The sequence below is a fragment of the Pongo abelii genome, chromosome 4 (assembly GCF_028885655.2).
Source record: "Pongo abelii isolate AG06213 chromosome 4, NHGRI_mPonAbe1-v2.0_pri, whole genome shotgun sequence".
In the NCBI taxonomy this organism is placed as follows: domain Eukaryota; kingdom Metazoa; phylum Chordata; class Mammalia; order Primates; family Hominidae; genus Pongo; species Pongo abelii.
Genome location: NC_071989.2, coordinates 184,574,638 through 184,595,145, shown reverse-complemented (window position 1 = coordinate 184,595,145; position 20,508 = coordinate 184,574,638). Strand labels below are relative to the sequence as shown.

General features: G+C 47.3%; 1 protein-coding gene across 2 annotated transcripts in view; it reads right to left on the bottom strand.

Moving 5' to 3' along the window:
* HRH2 (histamine receptor H2) overlaps positions 1 to 5,933 on the bottom strand; it is a 50,273-nt gene extending 44,340 nt beyond the window's left edge. Inside the window, exon 1 of one of the 2 annotated variants that reach the window (XR_010140080.1) lies at positions 5,535 to 5,931. The gene's annotated coding sequence lies outside the window, so the exon portion shown is untranslated. Of the gene's footprint in view, positions 1 to 5,534 lie in introns of both variants that reach the window. The other variant, XM_054556262.2, reaches the window with a different exon arrangement.
* Between the last annotated feature and the right edge of the window lie 14,575 nt (positions 5,934 to 20,508).

The following is a 20,508-nucleotide window of genomic DNA, read 5'->3' as shown; positions in this document are numbered from 1 at the left end:
TCTTTGAACTGCTGTGCAAAGGGCAAGCTGGGCAGAGGAACTGGCAAGTACAAAGGGCCGGTGGGGAATGAGCTGGCCCTTTTGAGTCTTTGGCCAGAGCTGAGTGAGGAGAAATGCAGACAGGGCATGGACAGGGCCTGATGGAGGGCGCCTGATAGATTTCTATGGAGTTTGCATTTCAGTCCAAGTAAGGGAATGATGCATTGAAGTTTAAAAGGTGACTCTGATCTGAATAGACAGTTCTCCAAAGAAGATACACAAATGGCCAACAAGCACACTGAAGGATGCTCAAAGTCATTAGCCCTCAGGGAAATGTAAACCGAAACCACAATGATACCACTTCACACCCACAAGGATGGCTAGAATCCAAAAGACCTAAGAAGCTTTGGAAAGGACTGGGACCTCCACGTACTGCTGGTGGGAATGTAAGACAGTGCAACCTCTTTGGAAACACTTTGGCAATTCCTCAAACAGGCGCCAAGTCAAAGCTGCGTCACCATGTGATCTAGCCATTCTACTCCGAGGCATATATTCAAGAGAAATGAAAATATATGTCTCCCCAAAAGCCTATACGCAAATGTTCACAGCAACATTATTCATTATAGCCCAAAAGCAGAAATAACCCAAATGCCCATCAATTGATGAATGAAGAAAATGTGGTCTATCCATATAATGGAATATTATTTAGCCATAACAAGGCATGAAGCGCTGATACATGCAACAACATGGATGAACCTTAAAAACATGCCAGGTGTAAGAAATCAGTCACAAAACCTATTGTATGATTCAATTTTTGTGAAATGTCCAGAATAGGCAAACCTATAGCGAGGGAAAGTAGACCTGTGGTTGCTGAGCCTTGAGGGGGAGTGGGGAGTGGATAGAGGGTGAGTGCCAATGTGGACGGGTTTCTTCTGGGGATAGTGAAAATGGTCTGAAGTCAAGGTAGTGGTGACGGCTGCACAACTCTGTGTGAATATCCTAAAAATTGTGGACTTGTCATTTGAATTGGTGACTTTTATAGTATATGAAATCTATCTCTGTAATGCTCTTATGTTAAAAAAGAAGACCACCTTTGTTGCTTGAGGGGTGGGGGCAGAGGGGAAGCAGGGAGGCAAGGTGGCCAATAGAGCAACCTCAGGCTCAAAGGACCAGTGCTTTGAAGGCACTTGGTAAACACCTGTGGGTACCTGAACCAGCTGATCCCCGGTCAGGAATGTTCTTCTCTTCCAGCCCAGGGTTTCTTAACCTCGGCACTATTGACATTTGGGACAGGATAATTTTTTGTTATGAGGGCTGTCCCGTGTATTGTGGGAAGTTTAGCAGCATCTCTGGCGTCTACCCACCAGACGCCAGCACTCCCCCTCCCCAAGTTGTGACAATCAAAAATAGCTCCAGATGTTGACAAATGTCTTCCAAGGGGCAAAAATGTCCCCAGTTGAGAACCATCTTTCCAACCTCCCTGGCTCACCTGGTGAATTCCTACTTATCCTTCCTGATCTATTTCAAATATTGTCCCCTCTGGGCAGCCTTCACCCTGCATCCCCTGAGGCCCACAGTTTCCTAAACACCCCCTATCAAAGCCCTGAGGACCCTGCTTATACACAACTCTCCCCACACCCCACTGTCTGTAAGCTCCCTGTAGCAATGGCTTTTATTTATTTTATTTTATTTTTTGAGACAGAGTCTCACTGTCACCCAGGCTGGAATGCAGTGGCACAATCTCGGCTCACTGCAACCTCTGCCTCCTGAGTTCAAGAGATTCTCCTGCCTCAGCCTCCTGAGTAGCTGGGACTACAGGCGCCAGCCACCATGCCTGGCTAATTTTTGTGTATTTTCAGTAGAGACGGGGTTTCACCATATTAGCCAGGCTGGTCTCGAACTCCTCACCTTGTGATCCTCCCGCCTCAGCCTCCTAAAGTGCTGGGATTACAGGCGTGAGCCACTGTGTCCAGCCAGAGATGGCATCTTATATATGCCTAGGTCCCCAGTATCTGGTACAAACCCTTGCACTTTGGAGGTCATTGTGCCATTTCTTCACCTCTACAGTGCAGAGATGCATTTTGCTTTTTACAGCATCTCTGTGATCCCTGATTAGATGTTGGTTGATTGAATCTGTCAGTCCTTCCTGACCCTGATTAGGAGTGTAGGCTGTGGATTTAGATGGCCAGTGTTCGAATTCTGTTAGACACTGGGCAAGTGGCTGAACGCATGTTACTCTTAGTTTCCAATCTGAAAGTGAGACCCATAGGGTTATCATGGGAACACAGTAAGAATACAAGAAATAATAGATATTATTGATATTAATAATTTTGTATTTCTTCTAAGGGGCCTGCCAGGCCTCGACATAGAGGTGCCCCTATTACTGACAAGCCTTCATGTGCCAGCCCCATCCTGGGTGCTGGCAAGGAGGAGACAGGTTACATCGTCCCCATCTTTAAGGAGCCCTGGGGGAGGAGCATACCTGTAAACTGTGGGGTCCTAGAAGATCTGGTTTGAATGGAATCTTGAAGGATGAGTAGGATGGGGTTGCTAAGCAAAGGAGGGCATTGCAGGGAAGAGAAATTCCAAGTGGGAAGTTTGGAGGTGGGCAAGAACATAGTTAATTCAGCCAGCTGGATGTGGATTGTTGTAGGTGGACCAGCAGAGGGTGGGTGGGTGGGGTAGCTGGAGGCGATAAGGCTGGCCAGAGACTAAACCATCATGAGCCATGTATGCCAGTCTAAGGACTTTGGTCTTGATCCATTTGGTAATGAGGAGTCTTGGAATATTTTTGAGCAGGGGAGCAGTAGTCTCAGACCTGTATTACCAAATTGACAATAGGATAAAGGATATATCAGAATTGGAGGGGACAAGATAAGAGACAAGAAGATGGTGAAAACTTCAATCTGGAAAACACTACTTGAACCCTTTTAGAGGCAATTCAGTCTATATTGTAGGCCTGAGACAGGGCACCCTCAGATACGGGGCACCCATTTTACTGAACCGTAAGTTACCTTTTTTTCAATCAGGCACCCTCCTCCCTGCTCTCAGAACTCGAAGCCAGGTAGTCCACTAATTATTAAAGAACATGCTCATTGCATAAAATCTGGAAAGTCAAGAAAAAGTAGTCAGGGAACAAATCTCCCACAACCCCACCATCCATGGGCAAACACTGTTAACACTCTTTAGCCTATTTCCTTCCAGTCTTTTTTCTAAGCTCTTGCCACATATTTGGGACCCTGCCATCTGTATGCCAATGCAAAACATGTTTCCATTCATTAAAAACTCTCAACTTTTGGTGGTCATGTGGGTGTTCCATAATTTTGATTCCCTACTGTTGGACATTTAGGCACTTTCTGACTGTTGATGAATATCTCTGTACGTGAAAGAGGCTTTGTGCATATCTCCATCCTTTCATTTGGATGTACTCCTCTTCTTTAAAACATTTTTTGGCAAAGGAACCTCTCTAGCCTGCTGGGACACCCTTTTCCCCATCGTCAGGGATTTCTTCCTCTAGTCTGAATTAAATCCTTGGGATTGGAACTTAATCCTGTTTCCCTTACTTTGGGGTGTTGGCAGAGATGGACCACAGCTGGTCTTGTTTTTCCCATGGACACGTCGCCTGGGAGGGCCAGTAGTTAATCATCAGCCTAGGATGGAGAGTGGAATGTGCCTGTGAGCTCAGGAGAATCGGCCTAGGCTGAGATGAATAAAGACAAGGTTAACCGGGACAAGGTGATGGAGGAAGCAAAGAAATTGGTGGGCTAGGGTGAGTCAGTCTGATATCGGCTTCCTATGTAGTACTGAGCAGTGACCTTCCTTCCTTCCAGACCCTTAGAGAAATCCCTTGGCAAGAGTACCCCAACCCTGCTGCCAGCCTTCAGGCTCACTTTCTCCAGTGCTTTGTAGCAGTCCTTCCTATGACACGTGGAACAAGAAGCCTGTGCTGATCGCGCACGTGCCAGGTGCCAGGCCCTGTGCTATGCCGCAACTTCTACAGTCATATTTTGGGGCCAGCACGATACAACCAGAAGCGCCCTGGAGGCGGGCAGACCTGGTTCCAGTCTCTGAACAGGCACTTCCTACCGGTGTGACCACATCGCAATCATTCACCTCTGGGAACCTCAGTTTCCTCATCTGTAAACTGGGATTTGATGGCACCAGTTTCCCAGGATTGCTGTGGTGACGCCAACCAATGCCGTACTTGTAATGCACCGAGTACCAGGCCTGCAAGGAGCAGGTTCTCGAGATAAGTTATTTTCTCATGATATTGAATTCTCCTTATATCCTAGCTCAGATATAAGGAGAAAATGCCACCATCCAGACCCAGAGATGTCAAAAAATGTAATTTATCCAATTGCCTTGGATAACCTCCAGGGACAGGAAACTCATTAGTAGGTAGGAATTTATAACTTCCTTTTATAAATAAGGAAACTGAGGTGCTGACAGATTATGCCAGGAGTCTTCATAGGACAAAAACTGCCATCTGAGAGACGTCATGTCTTAGAGGAGCATCAGCCTCAGGATAGGTGTGCAGTGGAGGCTGAAGCTTCTGGGTCCCCCACATTCCCCAGGCCCTGCCCTGCTTCATGCCCAGCCCGGCCACCACCCAGCTTCACCGATTGACCCTCTCTGGCAAAGGACAAGGACACAGAGGGGACCTAAGGCATACAAATGACTTGCCAAGAGGCAACCGCCTCCAGGACTGGGCCCATCTGATCTAGGGCATGACAGCTGCCACTGGGCGACACCACAGCACTTTCCTGCCCCACCTCCTTCGCCTCACAACACCTCATGGACAGGGTGGGGGGATTAGCATGGCCCTGTTCATGGAGGAGGAAACTGAGGCTCTCAAGCTCAAGGTCACTGCCCAAATTGGGATTCCTATCAGAGGCCACTTGCTCGGCTCATCCCACAGGCGAATCCACCTCCAGATGTCCCCAGCAAGGACTCCCACCCGCTGAGCGCTGCCTGTTGTGGCTCCGGTCATCGGTCAACGGGCAGCAGGCAGCAGCCCAGCGGGATGAAGGCAGGTCGTTCTGGTTTCCTGAGACATAGAAGCCTCCTCCCCACCAGCCCCCGCTCTCCGCTGGCTCCCCTTTAGCAGAAAGTTGCTCCATGCTCCGACAGACACATCGCCGCGAGAAAATGCCACCACCCAGACCCGAAGACAAAACGGGGGCTGTTTCGGCGCAAGTGGACTTTCCAAATCCACCCTTCGCGGGCAAAGGGGATATAAAGCCGACCCGCGTCTCGAGCACTGCCGTGCACCGGGGCTGCAGCCCGAGCTCTCAACGCCCTCTTGGGGAATGCACGACCCCCGCGGTCACAGAGAAGAAACTGAGGCTCGCAGGCCAGGAGGAGGCACCTGCCCAAGGTCAGGCACAGCCAGGGAGCGGTGGGGCCGGGGCTCGAACCCGGGTTCGGGGCCACGACGGCCGCCGGGGATCCCGAGCAGCCCCTCGGGCGGCTCCTCCAGCCCACGGCGGGTCCCCAAGACCGCCCGGGACCCCACCCCGAGCCGAGGCCCCGCGGGGAGGCGGCGGCCGCGTTACCTGGTGCTGCTGCCGCGGGTGTTGGCTCCGCACCCGGTTCGCCTCGGTCCCGCGCCCGCGCCGGCTGCGCTCCGGGCAGGGATGCAGCGGGCGGCGCGCGCACGGCCTGCGCCCCGCGCCTCGCACCCACTTCCTCGTCTCCGCCCCCAACTCGCTCCTCCTTGCTCTCAACGCTCCTTCCCTTCCTTCCCTCTCCAAGTCTCTCTCTCTCTCTCTCCCTCTCAGCGCGCACACGCCCACATTTTCTCCCCCAGTCTCCGTCTCCCACGGTCTCACCCACTTTCTATTTTCCTTTCTCCTACACCCTCCCTCCTCATCTCGCCGACTCTGACACTTGCCCCTTCCTCTTCCTTTCTGCCACACTGCCCCCTCTTTCTCTCCCTTTTCTCCCTGGCTCCTTCCCTCTCCCCGCCCCGCAGATTGTAAGCCCGCCCTTGACCGGGCAACCGCCACCTGTGCAGATATTGGCTGAGTGGCCACAGCTGGAGGACCTGCCCCGGGTGGGCGCTAGACCCAGGAGGTCAGGTGGCATCCCTCACGTTGGGCGCCCAGGACCCAGCTAGATTCAGGCTAGAAGGGGGAAATAACTAGTTTTGAGGGAAAAGCTTGAATAATTCTGGACTCTGAAATCTAGAAACACAAATGCAGAAATTAATTAGTCCAGGAGTTATTAATTACCAAAAAAAAAAAAAAAAAATCGGGAAACTTCAAAAACCCTACAGTGGCTTTGTTTTGGTTGAAGGAAGGGATGAAGAGAGAGAGAAGTAAGGAAGTGGGCTTTGGGAAAAGGGGTTTTGGGGATAGGGAGAATAACGCCCACCTTCCAGATGAGAAAATGGAGGCTCAGATGGGAATACCCGTCTCCTAAATATCAAGATATCAAGGCCACTGTGCTAACCACACAGATCTCCGTGGAGGGAGCCCGGGTGGGCAGCATGGTGAGAGATTTTCGCCAGGCCTGGACAGCAGCCCAGTGCAGGGGAGGCAGGCGGTCAGCTGGGCTGCCCCGGTTTGCTTGGGGAGCCTGGTGTGTGGAGGGGGAGTTCTGTGGAAGCTTGGCAAAGGATGGTGAAAGCGAGGAGGGTTCAGCCAGCATGCGTTTCAGACACATGCCACTGCTGATTGATGCACCACCTCAAGCCATTCTGTCACCATGGACCATCCCTGTGCCAGGGGCTGTGATGCAGAGGATGAGGGGCCATGGTCCCCTAGGTCTCAGTTCACATCTTCTGGGGAGGCTATTATCGCACTGTGCATCCAAGTCATTGTCATCTTGGAATGACAAGAGCCTCCCAACGGGTCTTCTGGATGCCTCTCTTGCTCATCTGCAATTCACAAAGCAGCTCAGATAATCTCTGAAAAGTGTAAATCGGATCGTGCCTTTCTACTTCCCTGCCTCCACACCTCCCGTGACTTCTTGCTGTAGTTCAAGTAAAATCCAAGTTCCTTGCCACTGCTAAGAGGCCCCACCCCACGTGGTTTGCAAGAGCCACCTGTCTGATCTCATCAGTCACCACTTTTTACCTCTCTCTCTGCACCTCAACCACAGTGGCTTCCTCCCCGTTCCTGGAATGGGCCGAGCGCACCATACCACAGGCCATTGGCACAGGTAGTTTCTTCTGCCAGGAAAGCTCTCCTCTGTTCCCATAGCTGCTTGAGCATCACCTCCCCAGTGAACCCACCCCTAAACAACTTATCTAAAGGAATCACCTTCTTGCCTATAGTGTTTTTCACAGCAGCCCCTTTTATTGTAATTAACACATTTATCACTGTCTAAAATTATTTTGTTTTTCTTTTTTCCTTTATTGATTGATTTTTTTTTTTTTTTTTGATATGGAGTCTTGCTCTGTCGCCAGGCTGAAGTGTAGAGGTGTGATCTCAGCTCACTGCAACCTCTGCTTCCCAGGTTCAAGCAAGTCTCCTGCCTCAGCCTCCCGAGTAGCTGGGACTACAGGCGCCCACCACCACGCCCAGCAAATTTTTGTATTTTTAGTAGAGATGGGGTTTCAGCATATTGGCCAGGCTGGTCTCGAACTCCTAACTTTGTGATCCACCTGCCTCGGCCTCCCAAAGTGCTGGGATTACAGGTGTGAGCCACCACGCCTGGCCTATTTTGTTTTTCATTTGCTTCTATGCTTATTGCCTACTTTATCTCACCAGCATACAACTGGGGAAGGATTGAGACCTTATCTGTATTGTTCCTTGTGTCTTTGCAGAGCCTAGAAGAGTACCTGGTACATAGTAGATATTCAATCAATGTTCGCTGAATGAGTGAATGAAAAAAATGCTATAACAAAGAGGTTTAGAAAATGAAAAAGTTGATTGACCCTGACAAAGGAAAAAGAGGATTATCTTCAAAGAGATTACTTTACAGCCCAATCCTAAAAGGAAAGCAACATTTCACAAGCTGGAGAAGAGGGGAGGGGCTGTGCAGGTTGAGGAGACAGCACAGAGAAAGGAACTGAGGCGTGAGGTTCAGCAGGGCTGCAAGCCAAGCTGTGGGGAGCACAGACAGAACCAGGAGACAAGGCTGGAGAGGCCAGTGGGAACCTGATCGGGGGAGGCCTGAAGGACTCGGATGGCAGTTTGGACTTGATCCTGTTATCAATAGGGGGATTACGGCAGGTCTTTAAGCAGGGGAGGGCTGGAAAGGCTGGGATGTGTATCCTGGAGTAGAGAAGGCTCCAGTGACCTTCACCTCTATGAAGGACCTCTGTGCAGAGGGAACAGATGAGAGAGCAGCACTGAGGCTAACAGTAGAAATAGAATGAGATGCATTTCCACTCAGTAAAGAATGTGTTTTTAAAGGAGCTGAAGAGGAAAACGGGCTCCAGGGTGATGGAATCACCATCCATGCATCTTCAGTGACCCTCCCGGAAAGAGGATGATGTGTCTGGGACTTGTGTGGCTACTGATGTGCTGGTAGAAATGACGTGTATTTCTTCTGAGCAGAGGCTTTAGGGCCAGCAAATGCCTGCCACGTTCCTTTCCTGTCTGCCACAAGACTGGCACGATTCAGGCGTTGTGCCAGGGAGAGGCTGCTCCATCACCTGGGTCCCAGAGTGAAACCGCAGAGGCCCAGCTGGCCCCCAGTGGACATGTGTAAGTGAGAGATACTTACATTACACGTCGTAGGCCATTGTGGTTTCTAGAGTCATCTGATATTGCTGGATAGTCACGGTCCATTGATCTGCCTTAGTGAGTCACAAGCTCAGCCAGGCTGGTTCCAACACTCACTAGCTGTGATGGATTTTCAAAGACAAACCTGGCAATTCAGCCCAGGCATCTTTGCAATGGAACAGCACCTCCTATCGAGAGGTGGAGTATATTTTATTGCTCCTTGAACTTCGGACTGGCCTTGAGACTTGCTCTGGCCCATAGAACCCAGTAGAAGTGATGCAGTGTGGCTTCCGAGGTTACGCCTGAAGTAGACCTGGCAGCCTTAGCTTTCCCCTTCTCGGAAAAATACCCAAGACCACCATGTTCTGAAGCTATCTAGGATGAAAGGCCACACGGAGAGAGATGCCCAGGAGTTGCAGCCCTCACAGCAGACCCACTAGCTGAATGCAGCCACATGAATAAGCTCAGGTGGGGCAAGCACAAGAACCACTATTTAAAGCTAATGGAGTGGTTTCAAGTGGTTTAAAGCTAGCTCGAGTGGTTTGTTATGCTGCAGTGAATGCTAGGTAAGTGGCGTTGGGAGAATCAGCACCCATCTTGAAGTCTATTTCCTCGACCATAAAATAAGCATAACAGTAATGTTATCCTTGTAAAGAGACAATGTCTGTTGTAAAGTGTGTGGATGGGGCTCAGGTTTTTTTAAAGAAAGGATATAAAATTCATTTATTCATTCAACAAACATGTATTGAGTACCTACTGTGTATGTGTCAGGCACTGGGTCTACTCTGGGATGCAGCAATGAGCAAAATAGGCAAGGACCTGCCATTCTAGAGGTAGATGAGATGAGCCCAATAATTCCAGCTACAGATAATTGCTTTGAGGAAAGCCAACAGGGTAATGTCATGGAGAGTGATTGGGCTAGCACTTTGTTTAAGATACTTGGGGAAGGATTTTCTGAGCCTGTGACATTTGCACTGAGCCAGGCATTTGTAGAGAAGGGGGAGCAGCCTCCTTTTGAAGGACCAGTAAGTGCAAATGCTTCAGGGTAGGGCAAGCTTGGCCTTGACAAGGAACAGGGACAAAGTCAGTGTGGCTGGGTGTATGAAGAAGAGGGACAATGGCCAGAGATGGGGCTGGTGCAGAGTCTTGTAGGCCGTGGTAAAGTGGTGGATTTCATCCTAAATGCAATGGAGCTGTAGAGGTTCTAATAGGGTAGTGATATCCTTCACACACTGTAAAGTGATTTACTGCTGGAAGCAGTTCATGGTTGGCCACCCATCTGATCAAGACAGCACTGGTGACCCTGTCCAGCTCTCAAAGTTTCCAATTCTGTACTAGATCTGAAAACCTTTGGAAGCTCCTAAGCATCTTCATCATAAAAGGAGTCCTTGTTTTTACGAATAACCAGAATTGAGGCTCCCTGCCTTGCCGGAGGGCTTTGGGATCTGATGGCCCGAAATCCCTTCTGGCTCTCTGTATGTAACAAGAACCATCTTTCAAAGGAAGCCGGAAGAGGCCTCTCATTCTGAGGAAATCCAAACCACTATTGGACCAAAATAGAAAAACGTACTTTCTTTGGAATGAGTAATCCCTGCGGAGTCTGACTGCTTGAAATCGGAAAACAAAACAAAATAACAACAACCAAAAAAACCCATAAACCCAACAATTAAGATACTGAATGACATGGTATGGTAATAACTTTTACCCAAGTGGTCTGTGGAAAATTCTGATAAAAACCTACTGGTTTTTGTCATTGGTTATTTCTTGTCTGCATCCTGTGCTGTGTGGTAGCTCTGGGTTTGTGGTAGGGCACTTGAACTGTGGTTGGGCTGTGTGGGTGCGGATGTCCTGGCTGTCGTGTGCTGATAACCTTGAGAGAGGCATTGGAAAGGTCTCGGGGCTGGGAGTCCCCAGATGGATACAGCAAATTCCTGCCCCACCAGTGCTACTCTGGAGACCCCAGACTTGGCTGCTTCCCCCAGCATCTCTGAAATTGCACAATGACCCAGTTTTGGCTTGCAAGGGGAGGAGGGAACATCGTTTTTTGACTATCTGCTGTTTTCTGTATACTGTGCTAAGTTCTTTGGGTACATCATCTCTAGTAATTCTCACCACAGCTCTGTGAGGCAGATACTCTCATTTCCTCCAAGTTACAGATAAGGAAACTGAGGCTCAGAAAGTCAAATATGCCTCCCAGGTCCCACAGCTAGCTGGGGGATTCACTTCACCAGGTTTCTGCTTTTAACCACTCTGCTCTCTCGGTCCACTCCAACAGCAAAATAGACGGTTCTATGGGAACCTAGAGTAGAGAATGATTCAGCCGGGGGTGGAGAGGGATCCAGGAGGCAACTTTCATAGCGTATCTGGAAGCATAAATAGGACTTTGTTCATGGGAAGGGCGGGGAGGGATGTTTCAAGCAGAGACAAAGCATAGAAGGACATAAGTATGAGGTGTTAATAGGGAAAAAGGGACAGAGGTATTGTTGAGTTATGGGATAGAGAGGTGGGTTGGGGTAGAGCATAGAAGCCCTTGAACATTCCGCTAGGAAGCCTGGGCTGCATCCTGGTGGCAATAGAAGGTGGTCAGTGCAAGATAGAATGTTCATCTGAGAGATGGTGAGCGGGAAAGCATTCTCCCTGGTGACTGATAGAAGAAAGAACAAACTCAGGCATCTTCTGATTTCGAGGAACAGAGATGCCTGGAACTGGCTGAAGCATGCAGGACTTTATGGAAATGAAACTCAGGATGTCATGAAAAAAGGCTAGGACACACAGCTTGGTCTCACAGAACCTGGACAATCTTCAGGCAACATCTATTCCTTTGTTTCTGCCTCGCCTGGCCAATCATCTTCTTTGTCTCCTTGAGCAGACACATGTCCCCAATTCTGAATCCCCTGTAATTTTCACTTCCATGGTATTGCTACTGGGGCCCTGCTTGGGCCTCAAAGCTATGTGACTCACAGATCCATGGCCCAGCGCAAATCGACTACAGCTCTTGAGTCTCTTAACTCAGATCATAAGAGAGATAAGATCTGAGGGAAGTGACTTTTAAAGTACCTAAGAGACAGGGGAGGGAAGTAACATTTTCTTGAATGCTTACTGTGTGCCAAGTGGGCACATGGAATATCTCAATTAACCTCACAATAGCCTCACTGAGCAAAGCGTACGATCTCCATTTTTACAGGAAGGGGAGTGATGTGGTTTAGATAGCTTCCCCTCCAAATCTCAGGTTGAAATATAATCCCCAACGTTAGAGACCTGGTGGGAGGTGTTTGGTTCATGCAGGCAGACCTCTCATGAATGGCTTAGCGCTCTCCCCTTGGTGATGAGTGAGTTCACATGAGATCTCGTTGTTTAAAACTCTGTGGACCTCCCCTGACTTGCTCTCTTGTTCCTGCTTTTGCCATGTGATGTGCCTGCTCCTGCTTTGCATTTCACCATGATTGTAAGCTTCCTGAGGCCCTCACCAGAAGCTGAGCAGATGTTGGTGTTATGACTATACAGCCTGTAGAAGCATGAGCCAATTAAACTTCTATTCTTTATCAATTACCCAGCCTCAGGTATTTCTTTATATCAATGCAAGAATGACCTAATACAAAAAATTGGAACTAAGGAGTAGAGGTTTGCTGTAAAGATAGCTGATGATGGGGAAGTAACTTCAGAACTGGGTAATGGGCAGAGGTTGGAAGAGTTTTGAGGGCTCAGAAGAAGACAGGATGATAAGGGAATGTTTGGAACTTCAACTGGCTAAATAGTTGTGACTAAAATGCTGATAGTGATGTGGATGGTGAAATCCAGGCTGATGAAGCCTCAGTTAGAAATGAGGAACCTGGCCAGGTGCAGTGGTTTACACCTGTAATCCCAGCACTTTGGGGGGCTGAGGTGGGTGGATCACTTGAGGTCAGGAGTTTGAGACAAGCCTGGCCAACATGGTGAAACTCTGTCTCTACTAAAAATAAAAAAAATTAGCTGAGCGTGGTAGCATGCGCCTGCAGTCCCAGCTACTCAGGAGGCTGAGGCAGGAGAAACTCCTGAAACCAGGAGGAGGAGGTTGCAGTGAGCTGAGTTCATGCCACTGCAGTCTGGCCTGGGCAACAGAGCAAGACTCTGTTGAGAGAAAGAAATAAAAAAAGAAAGAAAGAAAGAGAGAGAGAGAGAAAGAGAGAAAGAAAGAGAAAAAGAAAGAAAGAAAGGGAAAGGAGAGGAAAGAAAGGGAAAGGAAAGGAAAGGAAAGGAAAGGAAAGGAAAGGAAAGGAAAGGAAAGGAAAGGAAAAGAAAGGAAAGGAGAAAGAAATGAGGAAACTATTGGGAACCAGAGCAAAGGTCACCCTTTATATGCCTTACCACATAACTTGGCTATATATTGTGTTAATGCCCTAGGGAACTGTGAAAGTTTGAACTTAAGAGTGATTACCTAGAGTATCTAATAGAAGAAATTTCTGAACAGCAAACCCTTCAAGATGTGACCTGACTGCTTCTAACAGCCTATGCTCATCTGTGGAAGCAAAGAAATGAGTTAAGTTGGAACTTATATATAAAGGGAGCATAAAAGTTTGGAAAATTTGTAGCCTAGCCATGTGGTAGAAAAGAAAAGCCCATTTTCGGGAGAGGAATCCAAGCAGGCTGTGGAGCAACCACTTACTAGAGAGATTTGCATGACTAAAAGGGAGTCAGGTGTTGATATCCAAAACAATGGGGAAAAGTCCCTGAAGGCATTTCAGAGCTCTTCTAGGAAGCCCCTCCCATCACAGACCCAGAGGCCTAGGAGGAAAGAATGGTTTCCAAGGCCAGGCCTGAAACTTCCACGCACAGCAGCAGGACACTGCTCCCCGCATCCTGGTAGCTCTAGCTCCAGCCTCAGCTCAAAGGGGTCCAGGTACAACTTGGGCAACAGCACCACAGGGTGCAAGCCATAAGCCTGAGCAGTTTCCATGTAGTGTTAAGCCTACAAATACTCAGAATGGAGGCATGAAGGAGGCTTGGTGGCTTCCATCTACATTTCAAAGGATGTATGGAAAAGACTGGGTGCCCAGGCAGAAGTCTGCTGCAGGGGTGGAGTCCCCACAGAGAGACACTATTAGGGCAATTCTAAGGGGGAAATGTGGGGTTGGAGCCCCCACATGGAGTTCCCACCATGACACTGCCTAGTGGAGCTGTGGGAAGGGGATCACTGGCCTCCAGCCCCCAGAGTGGTAGATCCATTGGCAGCTTGCACCTTGACCCTGGAAAAGCTTCAAGCATCAACTCCAATATTTGAGAGCAGCCATGTAGTTTACACACAACAAAGCCAGAGGGGCAGAGCTACCCAAGGCTTTGGGAGCCCACCCCTTCACCAGTGTGCTCTGGACAGGGGACATGGAATCAAAGGAGATTATTTTGGAGCTTTAAGATTTAACAAATGCACTGCTGGATTTCAGATTTGTGTGGGACCTGTTGCCCCTTTCTTTTGACCAATTTCTCCCCTTGTGAATGTTTATCCAATGCCTGTACCACCATTGTATCTTGGAAGTAAATAACTTGTTTTGATCTTACAGTCTCATAGGTGGAAGGAGATGAGTCTCAGATGAGACTTAGGACTTTGGACTTGATATTGGAATGAATTACAACTTTAGGGGACTATTGGGAAGAGATTATTGCATTTTGCAGTTTGAGAGGGACATAGGAATTGGGGGTCCAGGGGTGGATAAGATGGTGTGCATATTTGTCCCCTCCAAGCCTCCTGTTGAAATGTAATCTCCAGTATTGGAGGTAGGGCCTAGTGGGAGGTGTTGGATCATGGAGGCAGATCCTTCATGAATGGCTTAGCACCATCCTTTTGGTGATGAGTGAGTTCACACAAGATCTGTTTTTTTAAAAGTCTGGGACCTTCTCCTCTTGCTTTCTTGCTCCTGCTCCTGATGTACCTGCTCCCCCTTCATCTTCTGCCATGATGGTAGGCCCCTGAGGCCCTCACCAGAAGCCAAGCAGATGCTGGTGCCAGGCCTGTACAGCCAGCAGAACTGTGAGCCAATTAAATCTCTTTTCTTTATCAATGGCACTGTCTCATTTATTTTTTTATAGCAACACAAGAACGGTCTAATATAAGAAATGACTTGTCTAGGGCCTAAGAGCAAGGAATTAGCAGAGCATGAGAATTAATTTTATTTGTCACCTTGGATGGGGCCATGATGCCCAGATATTTGGTCAAACTTTATTCTGGATGTTTCTGTGAGGATGCTTCTGGGTAAGCTTTCCATTTATGTTGGTGGATTTTGAGTAAAGCATATTGCCCTCCATATTGTGGATAGACTTTATTCAATCAGTGGAAGAGCTAAACAGACCAAAAAGACTGATCTCCCTCAAGCAAGAGGGATTTCTTCTTACAGAATTTGGACTTAAACTGCAGCATTAGTTCTCTCCTGGGTCCAATATATATCCTATTTATTTTAATTTTCTGGAGCACTCAGACAAATAACCAGAATAGGAACTCTTAGTCACCTCCTAGAGCAAGAATGGGAGAGAACATTTTGGGCAGCTGGGGGACATGTTGACTGACACAGGCATCCCAGGACTGGGGACTTAAGTAAGAAACTAATAGCCCAGAATACAGGGAAAGCCAGGTCCAGGAATCAGCCCAGGATGAGCCCCTGGGAGCCTGGCTAAGTCATTAATTAGAGTCTTGTGAGATAAGGGGCTCAGAGGTGAGGCTAAGGAGGTGAGCCTAAGGCCCAGCCAAAGAAGTCTTGGGCAGCTTGTTCCTGGTCTAGGCAGAGGCAGAGAGCACTGATGTTCACTACAATGGTTCCCAACTCCCTTTACCCCTGCTCTGTACCCACTTCAACTGCTGGAAATTTAAAGAACAGCTTTCCTAGCCTCCGTTGCCGCTATGGGTTGTCATGTGACCCAGTTTGGCCAATGTGATGGAGGGACGAGGAAATTTCCTCTTATAATAAGAAAGACAGACAGCAGGCACACCTTCTCCTGCTGCCCCGATGGCTTATCCCATGACCTCCTTCCTTTGATCCTGCCGGTGAGGCAGCCATATTGTGACCATGAGGGGAAAGACCATGAGAACTGAAGGGAAATGGACTCAGAACCCAGATATTGTAAGGCTCCTGGAGAAACCCCGGCAACATCTACTTCTCAACGTTTTTGCTTGTGAGCTAATGAAACACCCTATGGTTAGGCTACTGTGAGTCAGAGTGTCTGTTATTTACAGCTGAACACATCCTGATTCAAGGAGGAAATATATAAATGTGCAGCAGATATGACTTCATCTCCAATTTGCTGCCCCTCGAGAGTATGGTGACCCAATTTTCCTCTGTTACGGTATTCTTTCTCTGCATCCTCCACGTGCTCCCCTCTGAAGCTTAGATATTGTCTTCTCTGGATAGCCAACTTCCAAGTCCCAGGCTGGATCACACACCCCTCCACTGAACTGTCTCAGTCCTGCATACACATGCTTTCATAGCGTATGTCACATGGTCTTGTAATGGCAACTTTTCCACAAGATGTGTGCTCTGTGAGGGCAGGAAAGAAGAAGAGAAAAGAGAGTCAGTGATATCGACCTCCTCAGCAGACTTTCACTTTTATCTCATTGCCCAGACCTACCACATGGTAGGCACCCTAGCTGCAAGGAAGGCTTGCAAGGTGACAATTTCACCCTTCCAACTTCTATAGTGGAAGACAAGCAAAGGAGAAGAGTACTGGGAATGGAAGCATGGGTTGGCCACCAAGCAGCATCTGCCACAAATGACAAAATATTTTAAGTTCTTTGATGTTTTAGCCATAACATTGTTTTTATTTTTTTCTAAATGGAAATATTTTATTATTTTTTCCTAATTCTAAAAGCAACAAAGCTTTTTTAAAAATTGAAACCTTATGGGTTATGGAGTGAGGTTCCCAAAATCTTTTTTCTTTAGATATAATCTTACGAACAATTAAATCTATATATTATTTTGGCATAAAATATTTTTTGCCCAAGCATAAAAATATTTTAGACACTTATTTGTAAAAGTGGGTTATATAACATATACTGTTTTGTTATCTACTTGTTTTTTTTAACTTAAGACTAGCATGGCCATTGTACATAGTTATACAAATAGATATGACTTAACCTTTTTTAACAGTGGGGTAATTTCAGTATTAGTTATCTATTGCTATATCGTAAATTACCACAAACTTAGTGGCTTATAACAACACATATTTATTATCTCACAATTGCCGTGGGCCAGGAATCTGGGCTTTGCTTAGTTGCATTCTCTGTTTTAGGGTCTCTCATTAGACTGAAAAGTGTCTTCCAGGATTGAGTTATCTTCTGAAGGCTTGACTGGGGAAGAAAGAATCTTGCTATGGTTTGAACGTCCCCTCCAAAACTCATGTTGACACTTAATTGCCATTGTGATGGTATTAAGAGGTGAGACCGTTAAGAGGTAACTAAGCCATAAGGACTCTGCCCTCATAAATGAATTAATGTTATCATGAGAGTGTGTTTGTTATTGTGAAAGTAGGTTATTGTAAAAGCAAGTTTGACTCTCTCTTCCTTGCTTGCTCTCCCTCATGTGTGCCCTCTCACCCTTCTACCTTTTGCCATGGGGTGATGTGGGAAGAAGGCCCTTGCGAGTTGCTGGAAACTTGATATTGGATTTCTCAGCCTCCAGAACTGTGAGAAATAAATTTCTTTTCTTTGTAAAATATTCAATCTATGGTATTTCGTTATAGCAACACAAAACAGACTAAGACATACCTGCTTCCAAGCTCACTTAGATAGTCAACAGAATTAGTTCCTTCTGTGTTGTTAGACAGAGAGGCTGAATTCTTCCATGGCTGTTGGCCAGAGGCTGCCCTCAGCTCCTTTCCATGTGGTCCTCCCCTACTTCATCAGATCAGCAAGGCAGAGAATCTGCCAGCAGGGTGGAAGTCCAAACCTTTTGTAACTGAATCACAGAGGCGATACCCACTCAATGCTACAGTATTCTATTGGCTGGAAGCAAGTACTACGTCGTACCCACACTTAAGGGGATGGCATTACACAAAGGCCTGGACACCAGGAGCCAGGGGTGATAGGGGCTGCTGTCTGCTGTGGGTCCCACTTGTTCAACTATTTTGCTGAGGCATACTAAGGTTGTTTCCAGTTTTTTCACCAATATAAACAATGTCATCATCCTTGAACTTGTATCTTCATGAACTGGTTCAAGATTTTCTTTTTTCTTTTTTTGAGACGGAGTTTCGCTCTTGTTGCCCAAGCTGGAGTGCAATGGCGTGATCTCAGCTCACTGCAACCTCCGCCTCCCAGGTTCAAGTGATTCTCCTGCCTCAGCCTCCCGAGTAGCTGGGATTACAGGCACGTGCCACCATACCTGGCTAATTTTTTGTATTTTTAGTAGAAATGGGGTTTTACCATGTTAGCCAGGCTGGCCTCAAACCCCTGACCTCAGGTGATCTGCACACCTCAGCCTCCCAAAGTGCTGGGATTAGAGGCATGAGACATCGTGCCCAGCCTGGTTCAAGATTTTCTTTGGAAAATTCTTCATGGTAGAATTTCTTGTTCTAAAGGCAAATAGATTCATGGGTAAGTGGCCTCCCAAAGACTGACCAAATGTGTATGCCCAACATCTGTGTGTGAATGTGGACTATTTCTTGTCACGCTCACTAATACAGCATTTAACAATCTGTTAAACCGGCCTGGCCACAGTGGCTCATGCCTGTAATCCCAGCACTTTGGGAGGCCAAGGTGGGCAGATCAAAAGGTCAGGAGTTCGAGACCAGCCTGGCCAATGTGGTGAAACCTTGTGTCTACCAAAAATACAAAAATTAGCTGGGGGTGATGGTGGGTGCCTGTAGTCCCAGCTACTCAGGAGGCTGAGGCAGGAGAATCGCTTGAACCTGGGAGCAAAGGTTGCAGTGAGATGAGATCGCGCCACTGCACTCCAGCCTGGGTGACAGAGTGAGACTCTGTCTCAAAAAAACAAAAACAAACAAACAAAAAATCTTAAATATTCTTCAATATGATAGATAGAAACTGGTATCTTTCTGTTTTAGTTTGCAATTCTTTGTTTCTCAATAAGGTTGAAAATATTTTCTTATGTTACCAGCTACTTGTTTTGGTCAGGATTTTTTGGTTATCACGTACAAAAATAGCCTTTTTTTATTTTTTAAAAACTTTTTTATTTGTATTTTTTTGAGACAGGTTCTTGCTCTGCCACCCAGGCTGAAGCACAGTGGCATGATCACAGCTTGACCTCGCAGGCTCAAGCAATCCTCCTGCCTCAGCCTCCTGAGTAGCTGCGACTACAGGCAGACAGCACTATGCCCGGCTAATTTTTAAATTTTTCTTTTGTACAGATGTGGTCTCACTATATTGACCAGGCTGGGTTCAAACCCCTGGCCTCAAGCGATCTTTCTGCCTTGGCCTCTGAAAGCCCTGGGTGGGTAGCTACCAGTTACACAGCATTTAGTATGTTCCTAGCGTTGTTCTAGGAGTATTGCATGCTTTAATGCTCCTTAAAATAACCATTTGAAGAAGACACAATTCTTTTTTTTTTTTTTTTGAGATGGAGTCTCGCTCTGTTGCCCAGACTGGAGTGAAGTGGTGCGATCTTGGCTCACTGCAACATCTGCCTTCTGGGTTCAAGTGATTCTCCTGCCTCAGCTTCCCAAGTAGCTGGGATTACAGGTGCGCGTCACCACGCCTGGCTAATTTTTGTGTTTTTAGTAGAGATGGGGTTTCGCCATGTTGGCCAGGCTGGTCTTGAACTCCTGACCTCAGGTGATCCACCTGCCTCGGCCTCCCAAAGTGCTGGGATTACTGGCGTGAGCCACCGTGCCTGGCCTATTTCTCATTTTATAGATGAGAAAACTGAGGAATAGAGAGTTTAAGTAATTTGCTAATAATGCCAGGTCCAGGATTCAAACCCAGGCAATTTGAATCTTCAACACAGAAACACACACACACACACGCACACACACACATTTTAAAAAACACATTAAAAAATAAAAAAAATCACACTGTGCAGTTTCTGCATTTTTTTCTGTATAAAATATTTACGTCATTGTTTTTAATCACTGAATGGTATTCCCTTGCAATGATGAACTGTAATTTTTAGCCAGTCCCCTATTGATGGACATTTTAGTTGTTCCCAATCCAGCACTTCACAGGCTCCCTCATCAGTAAGCCTGACTTGATGGCAGTGACTCTGGCCTTTTCCTAAAATGATCTTTCAGGTTGACTCTGTGCCAGCTGACAGCTCTGTGACTCATCTTTTCATTCAGGTCTTCTTAAGAGAGGATCTGATGGGTCCCGGACCAGCAAATGAACACATATGACTGCTCTTCCCAGAGGCAGGTAGCTCTGAGAGGCAGGTCCTTCGGAAAGAACACTTTTCTTTCTTTCTTTTTTTTTAAGTACAGGGTCTCAGCGGTGCCTAGGCTGGAGTTCAGTGGCACCATCATGCCTCACTACAGGCTCAACCTCCCCAGGCTCAGGTGATTCTCCCATCTCAGCCTCCCAGGTAACTGGGACTACAGGCACTCACTACCACATCCAGCTAATTTTTAAAATTTTTGGTAGAGACAGGGTTTTGCCACATTACCCAGACTGGCCTCGAACTTCTGAGCTCAAGTGATCCGTCTGCCTCAGCCTCTTGAAGTGCTGGGACTACAGGTGTGAGACATCATGCCCAGCCTGCAATTTTTCTATTAGGACATTGCTCTTTTCCCCACTGACTTCTCACATATTTTGCAAATTATATCTTTCCATTTGTCTTTATGCCTTTTACAATATAAAAGTTTTAAATTTCAACATGGTTAGACCTATTGGCCTTATTTCTCACTTCTGACCCTCATGGCATTCTGAGAAAGGCCTTTCTCAACTCAG